This window comes from Scomber scombrus, chromosome 2, assembly GCF_963691925.1.
Source record: "Scomber scombrus chromosome 2, fScoSco1.1, whole genome shotgun sequence".
Taxonomy (NCBI): Eukaryota; Metazoa; Chordata; class Actinopteri; order Scombriformes; family Scombridae; genus Scomber; species Scomber scombrus.
Genome location: NC_084971.1, coordinates 11,342,822 through 11,354,212, shown reverse-complemented (window position 1 = coordinate 11,354,212; position 11,391 = coordinate 11,342,822).

Below are 11,391 nucleotides of genomic sequence, written 5' to 3'. Positions count from 1 at the left end.
GAAGTTACTGTCCACTAAGACAGCAGTATAACACTAAGGACACAAAGCCTTCCAAATACGTCAGCAGTGTGTCTGCATCACTGTACTGCTGCCGCTCGCAAGCTTGCAGTGGTCACACAGACTGCGTTGCTGCCTTGTAACTGCTGCAGTGCTGTAGCTGCCCTGTCTCTCTACATACAGTTTGACTCTGATAATGGCCATCAATAATAGAGTGTTTCATATCATTTCATTATACATTTAATCTATATTAAGTTGAGACAAAATGAGGTTAAGCAGCAAGTGGTCAATTGTGAAAAATAATATGTGAGGTGAAAGCAGCTTTCTTTCTGATTGACATGTGTCTGGTTGGGTCTACTTCTGTGTCAGCCACATACATTTCTCACACAGGACAGGTTTGATTATATCAATTATTCTGCCAGTTAAACCCTTGCTGTCACCGCTCCAAGTGAAGAAAAATCTCTCCAAGTGAGCCAAGTTTCTCAAACGAGCCAAGTGCACAATAAATCTCTGATATCTGATATAAATCTCTCATCTCATAACATGGACATCAAAATGAAAAGTAAGAGGTTCCATGACACATCGCAGTGCTCTTGCTTCCTGTGTGTCCCATTCATGAGCAGTTTCACATAAAGAACAACCTCAGGATAGAACACATACAATATATAATAGGTACACAAGGGGAAGAGTAAAAGAAGAGAGGCATGCAGCCCATACCATCGATATCCATGACACAGTCCACCTCAAGATAAGGTTATATAATACAACATGTTTCTTTCAAGGCACTTTGTAAAAGTCCTTTAAAGGTATTCAACGAAGGGAGTGCTTCTAAGGTAATGGCATTTTGTAGCTCATTCCATGCCCATGGTGCATAAAAGGAGAAAGCAGTTTCATCATGCTTAGTGTACACCACAGGGATATTTCAAAGAATCTGATGAGTAAATCTAGTGTTATATTTGCTGGGATAAAAGGTAGATATTAGTAGACAGTTTACCTAACATTGTCCTGACAATTAATAGCAGTGTGCACCACCATTATTTAATAGAGTAAAATAATAATTTTTTCTAGCTTCAAATGGAAATCATTAAAAAACAACAACAATAGCAATTACAAAAAAAAATCAGTTCAGGCCTAAGCTTTTTCAATTGATTAAAAAAACCCACTTTTGATCAAGCCATATGCCAAGTAAAAAGTAACTCTTTCCATACGTATATCTTCTAATGCCAAGATAGTGGGATCAGCTCCTTTAGAGCAAGAAGGTCATATATTTGGTCTTTAAACAAATAAATAAAACTACATTTAATTTCAACAGTGAAAACTACAGTGTTTTAAGAGCATTCTGTAAGAGCTCTATACTGTAGCTTGGTTCAAAGAGGGTGCCACAGTATAAATGATTGTGTCATCAATATTTTGACCGTAATACTTTATTTTAATGATCACATTTTTAATTTGTTGAATTAATTACTTTCAAACTTGGTTTAACAAGTTCTGATTTAAACTAATGTTGACAACCTTGGTTTGATACGAGATATATTTGAGTATGCAATGCTTCTGCTTTTTCGGTGCTCGGCTGTTTCACAGTAAATGTCACACATTTACAGTCATTTACAAAACATCTAGACGCAGCACTGAGAAGATATACTGGCTCCCGCTTCAGTCGTGTTTTACTGGCTTTAACAGTAAAACAAATGGCACAGAGGAGTGTTTGTGGAGCCCAGCACCATGACATGGTCCCAGGAAGTCCCCAACAAACTGAGGAACAAAAGTCACTCATTCAGTTCACTTTGACTTTCCTGAGACAAACCTTGATTTTGTTGCTTCATGAACAGTAGATTGTGACATTTAAATCTTTCAGAATTTCAGAAGACCTTAAAATGGGAAGTCTTCTGAGATTCAGACTGAAGGTTGCTTCCTTTGCCACAGACACATGATCGAGTGACTTCAGCAGATATTGTACAATTACAGAGAGATATGTTTGTCTTAGTTTGATATGTTTTGGAAATTAATTCTGACTCTCGTTAAAGTGCTTTCTTTTCTGCTTGTGCTTATTTAACAGATTTAATAATAGGGTGGCTGTATGTGCGGATAAGGCGTAATAACACCCCTGATATTAGTAGCACCAAGCCGGGGTTGACATTAAAATGCAGCCAGCTCCATCTGACTGTAAAGACGCTGCTGCTAGTTGTTGCTGGGCACCATAAATACAGGTGGACATCTTGTGATCATGGCCTTAGCCTCTTTATTTGAAACTCAAAACACATCTGAATTATACCTAGCACACGCATGCTTTCATTACCCTCCTCCACTTCCTGTCTTACATAAACTTGTACTCTACATGTTTGTAAGTGATCTCTGAGAATCTAAACCACAACTGTGTATGTGTAACAATGTGTATGTCTAACACGCCTCCAGAGAGTATGTTAATGGTGTTTGTGCCGTCACGAGTCAAGAGAAAAAAAAATAGAGCATCACCTCTGGTTAAAAATGTGCGGTATAAAAGCAGAAAACTGCTGTGAGGCAGGCAGACCGACTAGAAGCCACAGAAACAGAAAGTTTGGAACTCCCCCAACCCCACCACCGCCAACAACAAATGACTGAATGAATTTAGACATTTGAAATATACATGTATATTTTAAAATGATTAAAAAGTGCTTTAAACAATATGTGCTATAATCTGTGTTCATAAAACAACAGGAGACCTACTGTAAAATTAGAACAGTCTGTTCAGTCAGTTATTTTCTTTGCAATTTTTGTCATTACCATTATTGGGATATAAATGATTGAACTAATGGTTTTGCAGTGACCTATCATTAATAATGATGACATATTATTATTTGCTTACAACACACCATTTACAGTAATTAAAGTTGAAAAAATATTCTACATATTTTCATGATAAGCAATAATGTGCAGAACCTGCTACCCATAACTTAGGTATCCTACTATTTTTGGTTATGTTTGGAGCCCCCACTCTAATTTTAGAGGGGTCAGACCCAAGAGTTGAATTTAAAGGGAAAAAAATGATGGAAAGATTGTGTGTGTGTGTGTGTGTGTGTGTGTGTGTGTGTGTGTGTGTATGCCAGCTGCTCTATGTATTAACATTTGGTCATCTGTTGTATCCACAACATTTATAACACTATACAGAAATTCAACACTACTACTATGATGCAACAGAGAATCAACTTTTACATTTAGCATGCCATGCCATTATTTATTTCTTGTAGACTAGAGCACGAGACATGAATAAAGTATGCCTCTATTTCTCAGTAACTGGGGGATTGCAAGAAATATATTTTACTGAGAGAGTCTGTAGTTGACAACAGTTAATCAATATTTCATTATTGATGAGCCCTTTGGGACCTTTCTGACTCTCTCATGCTCCACGGCCAGTTAAGTCCCTGATTTTGAAAAGCATTTAAAATACTGTTTGCTCTTTGATTATAAAGCATGCATCTTTCAGAAATCTCAAAATGTATTAATTTAACTTGCATAAGCTCCAGAGTGCAAGTAACAGACTGACCTGTTTGATTAATCAACAATGTTGGATAAAATTATAACATTTTATTTTGCTCTGGAAAATATTTGCTCATGAGGTTTTTATGGAATCCTCTGGTGTTGTGTTAGTCTTTCACTTGTGAATTTGGTCACAAAGTAAAACTACAAACAAATGCTTTGTGGTGCATAAACAAACACAGCCGTGCACACACTGCCATGTTTCTATCACTTCAGAGGGCAATACACTAATTGACATTCTATTCTTGGGAATTTATCCAAACCCTAAGTCTGACCACTACTTACCTAACCTTAACCTTAAACCACCTTAAAGGTGCAGTATGTAGAATTTAGTGGCTTTTAGTAAAACGAATTAGGCAGAAATGCAATATAATATTCATATATATGTGTTAATTAGTGGGGCGGCTATGGCTCAGGAGGTAGAGTGGCCGTCCACTAATCGGAAGATTTGCAGTTCGATTCCCGGCTCCTCCAATCCACATGTCGATGTCTCCTTGGGCAAGATACTTAACCCCAAATTGCTCCTGTTGCTGCGCCAACGGTGTGAGCAGGTTGGCACCCTGGGTGGTAGCCCCTGCCATCAGTGTATGAATGCGTGAGTGGGTGAATGAGACATTTAGTGTATAAGTGTTTTGAGTGGTCAAAAGACTAGAAAAGCGCCATATAAGTACAGTTCATTACTGTATAGTCTCCTGCAAATACATTTTGTTACCTTAGAATGAGCCCTAATATATAGAGGACTGGTCTTCTTCGTTAGATAGTTTAATTTATGCCGCCACAGTTTCGCAGTGAGCTAAACACGTCTGTACACTCTCCAAAACATTACGTTGTTTTAAGGCTGAGCGGTATATTGAGTTTTTAAGATACACTACAGGTCAAAAGTTTTAGAACACCCCAATTTTTCCAGTTTTTTATTGAAATTCAAGCAGTTCAAGTCCAATGAATAGCTTGAAATGGTACACAGGTAAGTGGTGAACTGCCAGAGGTTAAAAAAAAGGTAAGGTTACCCAAAACTGAAAATTATACAAAAACACTTAAAAATGTAGGTCTTTCCTACAGAGAAATTGCGAAGAAAGTCAAGGTGTCAGTGAGTACAGTTTCCTTCAACAAGCACTCAGAAACTGGGGGAAACGGTGAAAGGAAGAGGTCTGGCAGACCCAAAGCCACAACAGAGTCAGAAGACAAGTTTCTGAGAGTCAACAGCTTGCATGATAGGCGGCTCACAGGACAATAGCTTCAAGCACAGCTTAATAGTGGTCGTAGTAAGCAAGTCTCAGTTTCAACTGTGAAGAGAAGACTTCCAGTTGCAGGTTTGACAGGTCGAGTTGCAGCAAGAAAGCCATTGCTAAGAAGTCAGAATAAGAAGAAGAGGTTTGCCTGGGCCATGAAACACCAACAATGGACTACTGAAGACTGGAAGAAGGTGTTATGGACTGATGAATCAAAATGTAAAATATTCTGTTCATCACGCAGGAGTTTTGTTAGTAAGCGAAAGGGTGGTTCCTCAATGTGTGACATTAACTGTCAAATATGGAGGAGGAAGCATGATGGTCTGGGGCTGTTTTTCTGGATCCAGGGTCGGCTACCACAGCATTCTGTGGTCCAAAGTCAAAGTCCAAGCTATGCCAGAACTACCTTAGGAAAAAAGACCAAGATGGTAAGCTTGAAAACATGTTTTCAATAAAAAACTGGAAAAATTGGGGTGTTCTAAAACTTTTGACTGGTATCAACATATTTTCAAACCAGATATAGGATGAGACGTTATCTTCTTTTGTGTGGATTATATTGTTGAATTACTGAATGAAGTGTAATGATAATAAATGATAATTTTCCATCGTCCCTGACTCTGCTGCACTTAGGTCTCAGCTTTGCACCGCTGAGACACAGGGGAGGAGCAGCTAACGTTAGCCTCTGCTGACCCCATAGAGGGTCTGACTGAGACCACCTACCACCAAATCTGATAGTTGTCCCCAGAAGTAGCCTATGACAGACTACATGTACACACACACACACTTTCCAAGTAAACTAAGACCACCTACCACCAAATCTGATAGTTGTCCCCAGAAGTAGCCTATGACAGACTACATGTACACACACACACTTTCCAAGTAAACCATTAGAATATGTTTAGTTTGGCAGCTGTGGATCATGATTATTACTGTTGCCTTTTGACTGACTTCAGTTCAGGCAGGACACACACTCATAATGGTGTTAATCTGATCAAATCTTCCAAATTAAGTTTTATAGTGTGACTGTACTCCATCTGATAAACCCTTTACAATCAGATAAACAAGAATCATGCTGTCTCCGAGCTAAAAACAGGCTGCTTTATTCAGCAAATATTTACAGATCTTGACATGTCGGAGATTCACATGTAACAAACCTGTTATAATTGTAACAGGATAGCAGGACTACTGGTCGAGGAGGAAAAAAGTCAGTGATTTGGGTTCCAAATCCCAGTTGAAAATTAGGTCATGATAAACAGAAAAAAGATGATGTTTCGGTCTGGTTTCGAAAGAATTAACACAGTTTGCCTCGTGAATGTGCAGTGGCAGATTATTTCAGAGGAGCAGAGTGCGGTAGACCCGTGACGACATAACCGCATCAACAAACAATTGAGCAACACTTCAACAGCCACTCGGCAACAATGTAGCTGGCCTCTTTTGGCTGTTTTGTAGCTTAGCCGCTTAAGGTATGAACACCTTATTATGTCATGTTTCTGAAAGATGAATCTGCACGTTACATGTCTGTAGTGTTGTAGGTAGTTGCCTACAGAAGGACACATTTAGGCTACTTATTCGCATACTGCAAAGGAGTTCAGTTTAGTGTTTCAGTTCAGCTATTTTGATTTAAGTGAAACTGTACACTAACAAAGTAAACTGACACGTTGTTGGGCTTTTCTTGTAACTGTGATATTTGTTAGTCTTGTTTAAAAACATGCTCCTTCTGATTTTTCTCATGCAGTGTCTCTTTTTGGATGACTTATGGCTACATTGGGCACATGTCCATTAAATAAATGTTGGATTGATGTTCACAGGCTCTCTCATAAGCCACACACAAACACACATTGACAGGATCTTTCTCCTTCACTGAAGCCTGTCAGCATAAAGTTCACACACACACACACACACAACACACACACACACACACACACACACACACACACACACACACACACACACACACACACACACACACACTAACACTTCATCAGCAAGATGTGCCAGCTATTATTTAGCCTCTTGTTTTCTAAAGATGCTTAAGGGATATGAACTTGAATCCTCTCATCCTCTTCCTGTCTACATGTGCGGGTGATTTGTCTGCTGTCTCCATGAGTCTGCTCGTTTGTCTCCATTTGTCTGGCTCTCTGTCTGCAGTAATATAATGAAAAACGATGACCGAGAGAGTCAAGATGATACATAAGAAAAGTAGGACAGAGAGACAATGACAGACTGAAGGGAGGAAAGAAGAAGTCATATCAGCAGACTTTTTCCTCACAGCGTATGAGTTAAGAAAGGTGAAGAATACACACACCGCTTCTGAGATGGAGTTACTGACCCAGTCTGAAACAGCTTCAGTGTGTTGTGCAATCATTCCACTCACTAGCAACAGAGAAGAGTTGTTGACCAGTTCCTTCCTTTCAACCACAGCGTGCAACATAGGCACAATCTGTAATCAGCACATTGAGTTTGACATAAATCGTATGTTGTAAGAAGGTTTGTTTTATGTTGCACTGTTACTATGACGACTCTTCTTTCCTCACTCTTAGTTACATCCGATTACATTCTAGCTACTTAACACTCACACATAAAAACGTATAGGCTATATTCATGCTTAAACTGACTGATTTCTCACACCATCCGTCCTCGTTTCTATCTTCCCCTTCACAGCTGCTGTATTTTGCATCTTTGTTTTTGTGTTTCCTTGCATCAAAAGTGGAACGAAACAGAACTGTAGCGGTTAAAGCTGCTGCATGTGAAAGCTTTTCTTTCCATGCAGTGAAACCGCAAGTACCAAACCAAAATAACAAAGTACTCACACCAAAGTGTCCACACATACAGCATTTTCTTCTTTTATTAAAAGATAAGACTGCCAATATTCTTTATTTTTCTTAATGTTAACACATCCAATGAATAGATCAAAACCAACAATGAATCGACCAATTTGACCCGTCTCCTGAACAGCAATAGTCCAATCATAACTTAGCAACTGGCAGGGCTCTAAAGTGCGACCTAATTTCTCAATGGTGTGACTAAAAAAAAATCTGTGGTCGCACCGGTGCGACCAGCTGTCCGAAAAATGTTTTTCTGCGACTCTGAAAGTCTCCCTGTGGTTCAACCTTCAACAACAGATATAGTTATTGAGTACACTTGGGTTTGAGGTAATGTGAGTGCGGGCCAGCGGGGGACAGGGGAGGGGGGACATCCGTGCTTCAGCACGGTACGGAACAACGGGCTCTAGTGTGAGTGAGCCCTCAAACCCAAGTGTACTCAAACACGGTTGCCTCTGACACATACGTTGCGCAAAAACATATAGACAGTTTACTCATAAAACATGCACAGGTGTGTGTTTGCGTGCTATGCCGGTAAAACACAACACAGCCGATCAATTAACACAACACACTATGATTAAAAAGTGCAAGCTTGTTCTTCTGAATCATGCCTGTGCAGTATGCAGTACTACAGATACTTGTATAAAAAAGACTAAAAGCAGACGTCCTGATTCAACTCTTTACGCCAGTAAAAGTCAGACTTAGTTTAATGATTTAGAAGTCGCCAAATGACTTACTTTAAAGCTACTCTTACCTTTCTTGCATTTCACACAGCACTTTGAAAAAACTTAAACAGCAACAACCCCTCCTCGCTCCTATGGAAGGGGAAAACAGGCAGGTCGCTTGGCCAATCATATCATTCAGACCGAATGATATGATTGGTCAGAGTTTTCACAGAGTATTATGAGAATGGAATAATGATTCGTTTCTATGCCTGGTGGGTCTCTCTAACCATTACCATTACCTTATTAATGGCATTTTAACCTAAACAAAAACATTTGTAAAAATGTAACAAAGGTAAGGGTAGCTTTAACGACTTTTGTTAATTTATATAATGCAGATTTATAAAATATTACTTTTATGAGGGTCACAGTCACAGACATAAGACAGACACATGGACATAAATCGAGTTCTTTTGCCTTACTAATGATAAAATAATACACAAAAAATGGTTGGATTGGGAACCCATATGCATAATGTCTCCTCGTTGCATTTAGTGTTGCTTGAAATGACCAGGGCTCAGCTAGTGTTGCCTTTTAAAAATCACTGATTTCCCGGGATTCCCTGAAAAATTGGCTTATTTTGCTGGGATTTAAAATGTCTTATTTTCTGGAAAAATATTAATCCCTAGTGCGCATGCGTGACCAAGTGTACCGTGCCAGGGAAGTGTACCATACTCAAGCAAGGTACACTTGCACTCATACTAGCCAAATAATCCGGATTTTAGGGGGCAAACGTGCTTGGGCATGGTACGATTGCATAGTGTGAGTGCTCCCTTAGAGTTTAAAGGGAGAGAAAAAGATGCCTTTACAAATTTAGACAACATCATTAATTAACTGCATTCTTTTTAAGGGTTACATTTTAAACTGTGTTCATGCCTAACATATCCAATGTGTTCTATTTTCTGAATGCTATCAGAGTTTTGGCAAACGTTAGCAGCTGCTCGGGTAAGGAGAAATTTACACTGCAGCAACCCCTGCCAACCAACCCAAGATAGCAACACTATGTCAAAACCCAGTGGTTTTGACATAAGACAGTCATTAAACTGTATGTGGACAAGACTAGTTCAACATGACAAGATTACAGGAAACAGGTTGGATGTGTTATCGTTGACCACATCAGATTAACATCGGTTTTATTATTGTTTTTTAGTGGCAGTTTGCATCTTAAAAGGTTCGCTTACTGCATTTAAAGAGACAGTAGCTGGAAATAACGGATTTGACAATAACCTGAGGGACATGCTAAAAACCTTCTTTTTATTGTTCAAATGAATTTAATAACTGTAAAAAAAAAGGTTAGAGATAGGTATTACTAATATCTTTAACAATAAGGGGATAACCCAGTGGTTTTGTCAACTTTGAAAATATGGACACAGTTTCGCAAACACAGATTACGATCTTATTCTCTTTGGCCCATTATGCAATAACCACACATTTTTGCCTTCCAAGCTTGACTCTGCATTCACACTTTGGAATGACAAAGGCATCACATCATTCAGAGATCTGTTTTTTAACCTTTGTGTTGTCCTCCCGGGTCAAATTGACCCCGTCTGTTTTGACTGTTCCTTCTTTCCTCCCTTCCTTCCTTCTGTCTGTCCTTCCTCCCTCCCTCTTTCTCTCTTTCTTTCCTTCCTCTCTCTTTCCTCCCTTCCTTCTTTCCTTCCTCCATCCCCCTTTCTTCCTTCCTCCCTCCCTCCTTATTTCCTTCCCTCCTCCCTTCCTTCTTTCCTGTCCTTCTTTCCTTCCCTCCTCCCTTCCTTCTTTCCTCTGTCCTTCTTTCCTTCCTTCCTCTTTTCCTTTTTCCCTCCCTCCCTCCTACCTTCCTTCTTTCCTCCGTCCTTCCTTCCTTTCTTTCCTTCCTCCCTTCTTTATTTCCTTTCCTCCCTTCCTTCCCTCCTTCCTTCCTCCCTCCTTTCCTTCCTTCCTCCTTCCATTCCTTCTTTCCTCCATCCTTTCCTTCCTTCCTTCCTCCCTGCCTTCCTTCCTTCTTCCTCCCTTCCTTCCTTGACTCAAGGACAACAGGAGGGTTAATGGCACATTTTTTGTCTGTATGACTTCCCCAGAAACCATTTATCCCCCGATATCTCCAGGTTCGTGGTTTTGTTAAGGACCATTGCACTACATTCCCACGTCTGCACGATGAGGACTCACCAAATATTCTAGATAAACCAGCTAAAATGAAAGGGCTGACATCTAAGCTATACACACACATTCTTAAATCTGACCCTTTTTCACTTGCCAGGATCAAACAAGAATGGGAAGCTGAACTGGAAGTTCAGTTTCAGGACGTCTGGTGGGACAAGGCCAAATTACAAGTCAACCACTCCTCATCCTGTGCCCATCTCAATCTAATACAGTTCAAAGTGCTAAATAGGATGCATTAAAGCACAGCCAAATTAACAAAATACTATCCTGGCACGAGCGAAGGCTGTAATAGATGTGCCTCCGTCCCAAAGTATTGTTGTTGCACCCTGCCCACTTATTGCCATTTTTGGAGTTCCCCTGAACTATCTATAGTTTACTACACGGAAATTAAACGTTTTATCTTTTGCCTCTTTGATTTCCCGTAGATGTATCCTCTTAAACTGGAAGTCGTCCAAGCCCCCAGCAGAACACACTTGGCAAATTGATCTGATGTCTTTCCTTAAACTGGAAAAGATGAAATTTTCTCTTAGAGGGTGGACCGAGAAGTTTTATATTACATGGCAGCCTCTCCTGTCCTATTTTGTTTTTGTCTCTTCTTTTTTGTATGTGTAGGTGTTATATCCCTGTGTTGTCTGTTATTCCTAAACAAATATAAAACTGGGCACGATTATACCTGTATTGAAAAGATTTGTATTGTGAAATGAAGTCCTAATAAAACAAACAATATGGGGGATAATGTGAAAGTCAAGTCAAATTTATTTATATAGCACATTTCATTCAGCAGGCGTTAACTCAATGTGCTTAAAAACAAGTAAAGATCATACATGCCAAAAAATATAACATTACATTAACATTACATGTATAAAACAAATAAAATAAAACGTAAAATAAGAAGATGTTACATATATAAAAACATAAGTACATATAAGACAGCATAAAAAATTAGAAGGTGAGAAGGTATTACAA